This window comes from Miscanthus floridulus, chromosome 2 (assembly GCF_019320115.1).
Source record: "Miscanthus floridulus cultivar M001 chromosome 2, ASM1932011v1, whole genome shotgun sequence".
In the NCBI taxonomy this organism is placed as follows: domain Eukaryota; kingdom Viridiplantae; phylum Streptophyta; class Magnoliopsida; order Poales; family Poaceae; genus Miscanthus; species Miscanthus floridulus.
The window spans coordinates 134,587,196-134,597,971 of NC_089581.1; the positions used below are offsets into that span (position 1 = coordinate 134,587,196).

Here is a 10,776-nt window from a genome sequence, read left to right on the forward strand (position 1 = left end):
GGTTGCACAATCTAAATAAAATATAGTACCAATAGAAAATTAAGAATAAAGATAACAGAAGAGTAACAATTAGATTAAAGTGCATATATGTAATGTTATTTGAACTTGGAGCTTGAGAACAAGTGAAGTGCTACGGTTCAGATAGAATGGTCAAAAGGATGGCATATTAGCTTTATATATAATACTTGTGTTTTTGCTCAGGTATGTAAAGATTTGATGCCACTAGGCAATAGAATTTTGAAACCTTATATCAGCACATAGTAATATCAGATTGCTAAATTTCCAACCATTGCAAAATATGACAATTAATCTTTGCAGGCACCAACAACTAATTTTACATGCAGGAAAACAGAACTAGCCAAAATTTTTAATCTTTGCAGGCACCAACAAAATATTTTTACATGAAGAGAAATAAATTAGACCCTCAACACATATCAAGATGTAAGAAAGAACAATCTTTTTATTCATCTACAGGTCTAGACCAGACATGCAAGATTTTTTTTGAGTTGTAAAATAGACATCCTCAGTCAAAATAAATTGTCATAATGATCAATCAGTTCACAACCTATATGAGGCAAATACCACTTGTGAGGTTGAGGAAAACAGAGCAGAACTACATACAGCTGCAGACTTTTGTCACCCAGCGTATCTGGCATATTCAAGTCATTGCCTTCAGTACTACTACCCCAACTTGACTCCAGTAGTTAAAATCTTGTGAAAAGTGATTCTGAAATATCTTTTGTGTGAAAAGCGGTGCATTTAAGTATTCTGAAGGTGGAGGCACAACTTTAGTTTCTAGTTTTACAGAACCAAAATGATTGATCTGTGCAGACTAAATTTACAAGGGCAGGGACAGAGCGGCTGCGACGAACTTTGCCGACGGGTTCAAGGTGGCCGGGAACTGCTTGGGCTCGGACACGCAAGCAGCTGCGTGGAAGCGTGCGCGAGCGCGGCACCGGAGGGCGGTGGCTGACGGTGAAGCTGCTGCGTGGCAGCTGCTTGCTGCTGCTACTGTTCTCAACTGAAACAGCCCTCTTCCTCTCTCTCTTTCTCCTGATTTCGCAAAACAGCAAGATGATCGGCCTTAAGAAAAGTTGGTCATCTACAAGAGCTCACCATCTTTCCTTAAGGGACCATCATCAAAAGATCACTGGTTTTAAAGATTTTGAATTCAGAAGATGGGCACTGTGAAACTGTAACTGAAACCACATTCAGAGTTGTGGAAAACTGATTTTACTTATCAAACCTTGCCAATTAACTAATGGATAACCATTTGTCAAACATCGCAACCAACTAGAATTATCATATCTGAAGCAATCTACCAAACAATGGAACAAAAATTTGGACAAATTTTATTCCTATACTTCTAGTGTATACTACCTATAGGATGAGGCCCAAGGGGGATTTGTATGCCTAGGGCAATGATCATGGAGCGATAAGGCAGTAGGAGACTAGGACATCGGCATCGGGTACCTCAAGCGGCACAGGGTTCCGTTCGCTGACTGGCCCGCTTGTGAAGAGGGCCGATGATTTGGGAATTGTGGGAGCGGACGAGGAGTTGAAGAGAAGCATACCTAGCGATCTAGGCTGGACGGACGAACTGATCCGGCTGCCACGAGCATGGATCAGCTGCCGGCGGTCGGTCCTCTGCTTGACCGAGATTCTCTTTCTGATGGGGTCGGGGAACTCGACGACACGCTCGCTCGGCCGGCAATTGGCCACTTCACCTCCGTCGAGCCCGTTCGCCACCGCCGGCCTTGGAGCTGCGGTCAGTTACTCAGTTCGTGGAAATGAGGAGGGAGTTGGAGTTTTTTCAGCTAGATTCAATTATTCGATACGACTGAGTCACCGAGAGGGGCATCTGTTTGGCGACAGATGTATTGTTCGGAGGGAAAATTTGGTGGGAAATACTTTGTCTATTTTTTTTGGAGGGAAACTAATGTTCCATGTCTCTTGATTCTAGATTGGTTTTGTGATAATATTAATAATGACACGTATATTAGTTTTGTGATAATATTAATAATATGTACCAAATTAGTGTATTTTAAACTAATGTCTAATAATAATTTTAATTTTTACATTAACACATAAATGAATTTTTATATAACTAATGGCACCAAATTAATGTGACCAATTATATTACTATTATTAATATGATAAATATTAATGAAAAATAGTTTCTTGAAACGAGTATTATTAACTACCACTACACTTTCACTTATGGCTATAGAGCATATGGTTTCATCCAGGATAATGCCTACGCGTGTAGGTGAAAGTTGCTCGGTCTGCACACCTTTCCCCCTTGTCTTCTCCTCCTCACGTCTTCCCCCACCACTGGCGCCATGTCGTTCCCCTTCCACCTTCTCGCCCCGTTCGGCTCCATACATTCTGCACACCTTCCGTCTCGTCTTCTCCTCCTCGCGTCTTCCCCGCCACTGGCGCCACATCGTTCTCCGTCCACCTCCTCACCTCGTCCGACTCCATATTTTTTTTGAGATCTCAACTCTTCATGTGCAAGTTGTAGTATCCGGGACTCACGCACCAACTCACACCACAACAAACGCACACACACACTCACAAACACACCTAGTGCGCAAATTAGATCTACACCTATACGAAGAGACTGGACGTGGCTAAGAGGTATATGAAGTTGTCACCTTGTCTTCGAACGTAACGAGCACGTCACCCTGACGACGAATGTGGCATATCCACGTCTAAGGTAGCTAAGCCAGGACCAACCATGGGCTCTTGCCATCCAAGCTATGCTCGGTTCTCTCCAGCTCTATATCTAGTGCCCCTAAGCTCGCCCCCGTCTCCACCACCTCTGACCGCTGGTGACGACCACCTTCTTCCCCTTCCCCCTCTCTTGATGCGGCCATGGCAAACTAAGGCGACCTCCTCAACAAAATCCTATGCGGTGATAATGCTTCTTCTCCGGTGGCGGCAACAGTGCTTCTTCTCTAGGGGCGGTGGTGTTTCTTGTCCGGTGGCACCAGCGAATCGACGACCAAGGAAAGCAGCAGCGAGCATCGCGCGATGGATCGGGTGTGCGCGCCGAGCGGCGAATTTGTACGCGCTTGGACGCTAGCATTTCCCAAAATCTTGAGTTCCATATTTGACATCCGAAAGTTCTCAAATAATGGGATCAGATGAAAACAAAGTTTGGAATAAAAAGCTATAAAATTTAAAATTTGAGGGATTTAAAATAAAATTTCAATATGTATTTTTCAGAAATAATTATGCACTTAAAAACATTTTTCCTGATGTCAGCATAACCGGTTGTTTTGGGCTTTCAAAACAACCGGATTCTCGGCCATCGGATCTGTACTAGCTGCCATCTGAGGCGTAGTTTGCTTCCCATTCCCTCTGGCTTTGTCGTAGAACGGCCGCCACCGCCGCCCAAGTCTAGGCCGGTTTGCTCCGCTCGTTGTCGCATAGGTCCCAGGCCGCCACCGCCCAGGCGCAGGCTTCTCCCCGCTCCCTCCTTCACCATAGCTCCTAGGACGCCGCCGCCTAGGCCTAGGTGCGGGTGCGGCCATCCACGGTCGTCGTCCCCGACGCGGACGCCGTCGTTCCCTGCCGGCGTCCCGGTCCCCGGCGGTCGTTCCTGGCGTGGACGCAGGTCGGGCCCCTCCTGTCCACCAGTTTTTTTTTGAAAATTCTGAAGAATATGAAGAATCTGTGGAATATAATAGCCTACTTAAAAGCGATTGCAAGAGGTAGTAAAGATATAGTTACTGTAGCCTATCGTGTCTGCTCACTATCAGGTAGATATGGTGGAAGAGCTTCTTTCTGAATGCAAATCATGTATTTTTAGTGTACAAAGATTTAAAAAGTGGTCAATGCACATCTCTCGGCAGATGAACTTCTTACTGACAGGTGTGTTAGTAGTTGCTAGAATTAGCATGCTAAAATATTAATTGGACTGAAACAGGCCATAGAGATCAGAAACAAAAAACAACATTAGAGAAAAAGAATCACATATATCTTGGTCTTCATAGCTCCGAAGAAAACACATAAAAGAACTAATTTGGCCAAACACTAAGCCACTCAAGTCTCAAACTTTAGATACAAACTCTTATCCAGCTGACCAGAAATAGCAAGCAATCAAAATAGGTTGAATTCCATGTTCAGAAGTGAATAACGGCTCACTGAATTATTGGGGTGGTCTAGCAGAGCTTTCAACAGGAAGTAGGTACCCAGAGCTCTGTTTTATTGGAGATCAGCAGCCAAAGCTAGCAGCTGCACAATTGTAGCTACTCACTGTTTGTTCAGTGATCTGTACAGGCTGCCATATATCCAACATCCTTTGTTTTTTGTGGAATTATCCAATTTTCTTATTGCCCTAGGCATACATCATGAGGCAATAATTAGCAGGCTGTACACTTCCTCATTTATCATCAAAGGAAAAAGAAGCAAAAGTTCATGGATTTTTTTACAATTAATTTCAGCATTGTCCATCAGCACACAGCACCTTGACTACAGCTCCTTCAGGCAACACTATACTACTTCAGATAGGATTCATTATAGTATCATGGAAAACATAGCTGAATTGTTTTAAAAGAAATCATAGCTGAATGCATATAGTGATGCATCCTGCAACTCTGAGCCATATATTTTCATACTGACAACTAGAGCACATTTTATTTCAGTGAACCAAATCCAGAGGTCCAAGTTCAGAGAACCAAATTTGTAGAAACTATTACGAACATTTTGCAAGAGCATTGCCAAGTGAGTGAAATCTGAAGTCTTTCCTGTACATGCTATATTGGCAAAGTATTCTGATTCATTGTAATTCTCCTCCCAAACTTTTTTCTTTTAGTAGTCCTCTGAAGAAATAGTCAAATTGTTTCATCATCACAGTGGTTATATTTCGAGGAGGCTATTAGAATCATAGCAGACAGTCCCATCGAAAGGCTATTGTGGTTCCTGTGAAGTTAAAACAAGGTGGACGATCCAAATCTATTTTCTTTATTGCTACTATTATAGATTTTTCATCGCTCGTAACAAGGATAAATAAACTAATGCAGTGACAGTATTTCTTGTTTTCAGTGAATTAATGGACTTAAATGCTATTAAGAGGTTGTTGCAATCTGAAAGACCAAGTGATGAGTACATAGCTGGAGTAAAAGGTTTTATTAAGTTTGCCTACAGTGGAAAAAGGTCTGATGCAAAGATTCAGTGCCCATGTGTCAACAGACGGTTACAAACGTAAGAAACAGTGTATGAGCACTTACTGTGTAATGGAATGCTGCGTGGATACACTAATGGGGTTGTCATGGGGAAACAACATCTTATATCTCTGCTAACAAAGATTTAGAGCCATGTTCAAAGAAAAACAAAGATTCAGAGCCAGCACGTCCAAGTTTCAACACTAATATGCAGCAAGTAGTTCAAGAAACCTTTGGATATATAGATACTGAACATCACACAAATGGACCTCATGCATCTGGTTCCCCTGAAGATGGACCAGATGCGGAAACAGAAGCTTTCTTTGATTTGCTTAGGGCTGCTGATGAACCTTTATGGGAAGGATGTGAGCTGTCAAAACTTTCTTTCCTTGTCTTATTGTTTCATGTGAAATCAACCAACAAGTGGAGCAATAAATCAATTAATGATCTACTTCAAATCTTACAGCTAGCTCTCCCAAAAGGTTCAAATATTCCTGCAACATTCGTGGAGGCTCAAAAGATCGTTGCAAAGCTTGGCCTTAAATATGAGAAGATTCATGTATGCCCAAATAATTGTCAGCTCTATTGGAAAGACAAGAAAGATGATGACTTCTGTTCAAAATGCAAAGCTTCAAGATGGAAAAATAAGCCAGATGAAACATCATTGACAAAAAAGGAAAGAAGAAAGGCAACCCCAAACAAGGTATTGCGTTACTTTCCAATCAAACCTAGACTTAAAAGGCTTTTTATGAACAAGGAAACAGCCAAGTTAACTAGATGGCATGATGAGGAGCGTACAAAGGATGGTGCTTTGCGCCATCCTGCTGATTCAGAGGTTTGGAAAATGACTAATTCCCTCCACCCTCACATCGCATCAGATTCTCAAAACATGAGGTTTGGACTAGCAACAGATGGTTTTAACCCATTTGGGAAGTGCAATTCTACCCATAGTTGTTGGCCAGTTGTATTAGTACCATACAACCTTCCACCATGGTTATGCATGAAAGCTTCTTCTCTTATGCTCACTCTAATAATTCCTGGTTACTCTAGAAAGAACTTCTATATATTTATGCAGCCAGTTTATGATGAGCTAAATGAGTTGTTCGACACTGGTATGTCTACATATGATGCATCTCGACATGAGAGATTTCAACTTTATGCTACAGTATTGCATACTGTGAGTGATTACCTTGGGACAGGGATACTGGCACAGTACAGTGTTCTAGGACAGCTGGGTTGTGTGTCCTGTGATGATGAAACAAGTTCAAGGCGCTTGAAACATGGTGTCAAGCAATGTTTCATGGCACACCGACGATTTCTACCCGCTGACCATGAGTTCCGTTATGATGCTAGTTCATTTGATGGAACCGAAGAGCATCGGTCCAGACCTATTTCTTATTCTGGAGAATCTCTTTTGGAAAAGATAAAATCAATTAGTGACTTTGAGAAGTCTAAAACCTGGAAGGGTGTTAGTGGCCTATTTTCTTTGTCTTACTAGAAGTATAATTTGCTACGGCACAATCTTGACTTTATGCACATAGAGAAGAATGTGTGTGAAAATATATTTGGGACACTTTTAGAAATGGATGCCAAATCAAAGGACAACCTACAGGCAAGGAAATATTTGCAAGAAATGAACATCAGGCCAGATCTACATCCACAAAAAAGGCTAATAGTAAGTATTACTTGCCTCCTGCTTTGTACAGCATGTCTAAAGAGGAGAAGCAACAATTCTGTAAAGTCCTTCGTGACATAAAAGTTCCAGATGGTTATTCTAGTAACATCTCTAGATGTGTAAATGTTGATCAACCAAAAGTTTCAGGCCTAAAAAGTCATGACTGCCACATACTAATGCAACAACTTATGCCACTTGATTTGAGAGGTCTTCTTCCAGATGAAGTTACATCCGTCTTATTTGATCTGTGTGGATATTTTAGAGAACTGAATGCAAAAGTTCTCCACATCAATGAACTTGAGAAGTTAGAAGAACGAATCATAATGACATTATGTCAGATGGAGATGATATTCCCGCCTGGGGTTTTCACTATCAATGTGCATCTTGTTCTTCACTTAGCAACAAAGGCAAAAATAGGTGGTCATGTATGTTATCAGTCAATGTATTTTGTGGAAAGGTATGTTCTCCTTATAAAAATCTAAGAGCCACGTTTGGTACCTTCTCTTTCCATGCTAAATTATCGTTTTTATTAATTTATACTAGTTTGTGCAGGTACCTTGGTGTTTTGAAGTCAACCGTGAGAAATAAAGCTCGTCCAGAGGGCAGCATTGCAGAATTAGTTCTGGCAAAAGAGGCTATGCACTTTTGTTCAACATTTCTTGATAGTTTTTAGACCCTGTCTAATAGGCTTTCACGGAATGACGAGAATGATGAGTCACTTGGATGTTCTACTAGACATGCATCAACTCTTTTTCCTCATCCTGGGAAACCACTTGGAAAGCCAAGTAGTTATGTCTTGAGAGGTTTGGCTAAAGTACAAGCACATAGATATGCGCTATTCAATTGTTCTGATGTCGATCCATACCTTAGGTAATATCTCAAAATTGTAAACATAATTTTTTTTGCCTCCCATAAATTTTCCTACATGTAAATTATAGAGCTCATGCTGAAGAGATCATCGGAAAAGGAACTGGACATAGAGCCAGCCATAGAAATGTTGAGAACATCCAAAATCAGAGGTTCCATCAATGGTTTAGAAGTCATGTAAGTACCTTAACTCAAAATGCTTTACTTGTAGCACTAACATGCAGAACTAAACTTGTGTATAATTGTACAGATAATGCAGTTAGAGAGTGAAAATAACATTCATGATGTTAAAGATGACATTAGGTGGCTAGCTCGTGGCCCAGTTGAAGCTGCAAAAAGGTACCGTGCTTTCAACAGTCGTGGTTTCCGTTTTAGGCCTAAACGGTTGGATAAGGTGACACAAAACAGTGGTGTAGTGCTAACTGCAAAAACATCAAGTTATGCCAGTGCAAGTGATGGCAGGCCAGTTTTAGGTGATGTGACTTACTATGGGAGGATAATTGATATTATTGAGCTTAACTACTCTGGGAAATTTTCTGTGGTACTTTTCAAATGTGAATGGGTTGATGTTATTTCCAAAAGAGGAATAAAGAAGGACAAGTATGGCTACACACTTGTTAATTTCTCACACCTGGGTGGTCTATAGTCACAAAGATGAAACCGAGAGATATATATGACACAGGTTGTGAACAATGGGAAGATGATGTAGAAAATGAGCCATTCCATGTCACACACCTTGAAGATATGTTCAATAATGCAACTGTAAGACATCAATGGGCAAGAAGAGACATTGAGGGAATCACGGTGGATGCTAGTGATGTTCCAGATGCTGGTGGCAATGGATTGAATGACCAATCATAGTTCATGAGGTGTAGTACGTGACTCTTATTGTGGATGCTCATTTGTTGAATTTATTGAATTCTTACTATAATGACAATTTGTTCAATGGATAAGACACTGAGACTGTACCTGTGAACTTAGAGCAAAACATTATTTCTTAATTTTTACGTAGGTGTACAATTATAAGACACTGCATGACAATATTGTTACCATACAATAATATTTTATAATATTTATCATACATCTAATTGTCGTACCATACTTATGTGCAGCCGGCTTGTGTTCATACTAGAAGAGGGTATTCTTCACAAGCTGACACCAGTAGTCCTACGGGGATGTCGTCTGCACCAAAGATGATGACACTAAAGGGAAGGCTACATATTGGATAAATGATTTTATCTGTGATGAGATGTATCTAGAATTTTATTTAATATGTGATGGAACTCGTTTAGAACAAAATTATGGTTCTGAGATGAACTTGTTTATGCGAACTTCGGGGATTTGTGAGATCAACTCATGACTATTGTGTTTATTATTGTGTCATATGCCTAGAATTTTTATTGTATTTAATATTTTGGATTTTTTATTTGCTCATTATTCCATAAAAAAATTTTATGCTCGGCGGCTGTGGCGACGATTAGCTTACGAGCCTGCAGCGGCTAGCCGGCCTTAGCCTGCCTGCTTACCTGCTTGCCTTATATAGGACACGGTGCTACGCATCAGTACATAACATGCAAAAGAACAGATAGAAATATATGGAGAAATACTACAAAAGGGAGAAAATATACATAATAGCAAAAAAAGTAAGTGTCCAATGTTAGGCCTAGTTTTTGCAAAGTCTACGAATGGAGTCTGAGGTCTACAGACGATTGCAATCCCAAATATGCTATTTTCTCGCGAAGAGGCAAAGCTTGCAAACAGGTGCGTGGTTTGTGTATGTCTAGGTCCGTCACGTGGGGACGCGCATGCACAAGCGCGAGGAAGCGAGCGAAGCGCCTAAGGGACGATTGCTCTCCATTCTTTGTAACACGTGGACTGTAACACTATTTTATGTTACTACAGGGCATGTATTTGTAACACATTTTATATATGTTCTATTCATGTGTTACAACGTAGCACACTTTTGTAACATTTTGCTTGTAACATTAATTTTGTGTTACTATAATTATTGTCAGTAACACATTTTTATAAAAAATGTGTTTTGTGTTAGAATCGAAGCCTGTAACACTATTTTGTGTTACAATAAACTTTTACTATAACACATTGACTAATATGTTACAAAAAAGTGATACAATATCCCTGTTGTGTAGTAGTGTCTATAGGTGTGCTGATCTTGTTGGATTGATCAAAGACCGCAAGATGTGTTGTTCATGTACAGATCGAAGCAAAGTCTTGCTGAGGATACACGGGGTATTCATGTGCCTTGATCAGAGGCAATGACTGACTAGTCCAAAGATATTGACCAAAGGGAAGGCCCCCTAGTGTGCAGCAGCAAAGATAAAGAGATGGAGGCACCCCAGGCTATCTCCAAGATACTATCTAACACATCAAATCCCGAGCTACTGATCAAGCTAGCTGTTAATTGCAGCACTAGAAGGTTCTCAAACCCATCTACTATGTTCTTGCCTGCTGCAAACAAGAACGGGTCATCAGCAAGCTCTAATGGCTAACTCCTCAAATGAAGGTATGAGCAGTAGCATTTCATTCATGTTCGTGTCCTAGTTCCAGAGCTTACAATCCTGACAATCTAACAGATCTGACTCTAACCTAAACAAAATATATTGTCGGAATATGAGGATTCCAACAACAAGAGTGGAGATTGTAATAATTTGATATATATTGCTCTGATGTCTGGATTCCATAGAAATAATTTACATTTTTTTTGAAAAATTTGGCATATATTTGTGTTATTTTCCTAAATTACATCACTCCATCTAATAAATTACACTGAAGAAATCATTGTAAATATAGTAATTAGGTGGTGTAAATATAGCTATAAAATAGTGCAATTGCATGTGAAAAATCTGGTTGTTGGGAGAGGCTAAAACAACCGGTTGTTGGCTAGACACATTCATTAATAAAACATTTTTTTTGTGAATTACCTAGGTACAGACACAGATGCTCATAACATGCACTCACACTCACCCCTATAAACGTCGCCTACCGCCACTACCGGAAACAGTAAATATACCGAGTGTTTATTGATTTGTCGAGTGTAATTCA

At 40.4% G+C, this 10,776-nt stretch overlaps 1 pseudogene; it reads left to right on the forward strand.

Moving 5' to 3' along the window:
* Positions 1-5,059: 5,059 nt before the first annotated feature.
* Positions 5,060-8,574, forward strand: LOC136537107 (uncharacterized; annotated as a pseudogene).
* Positions 8,575-10,776: the final 2,202 nt, after the last annotated feature.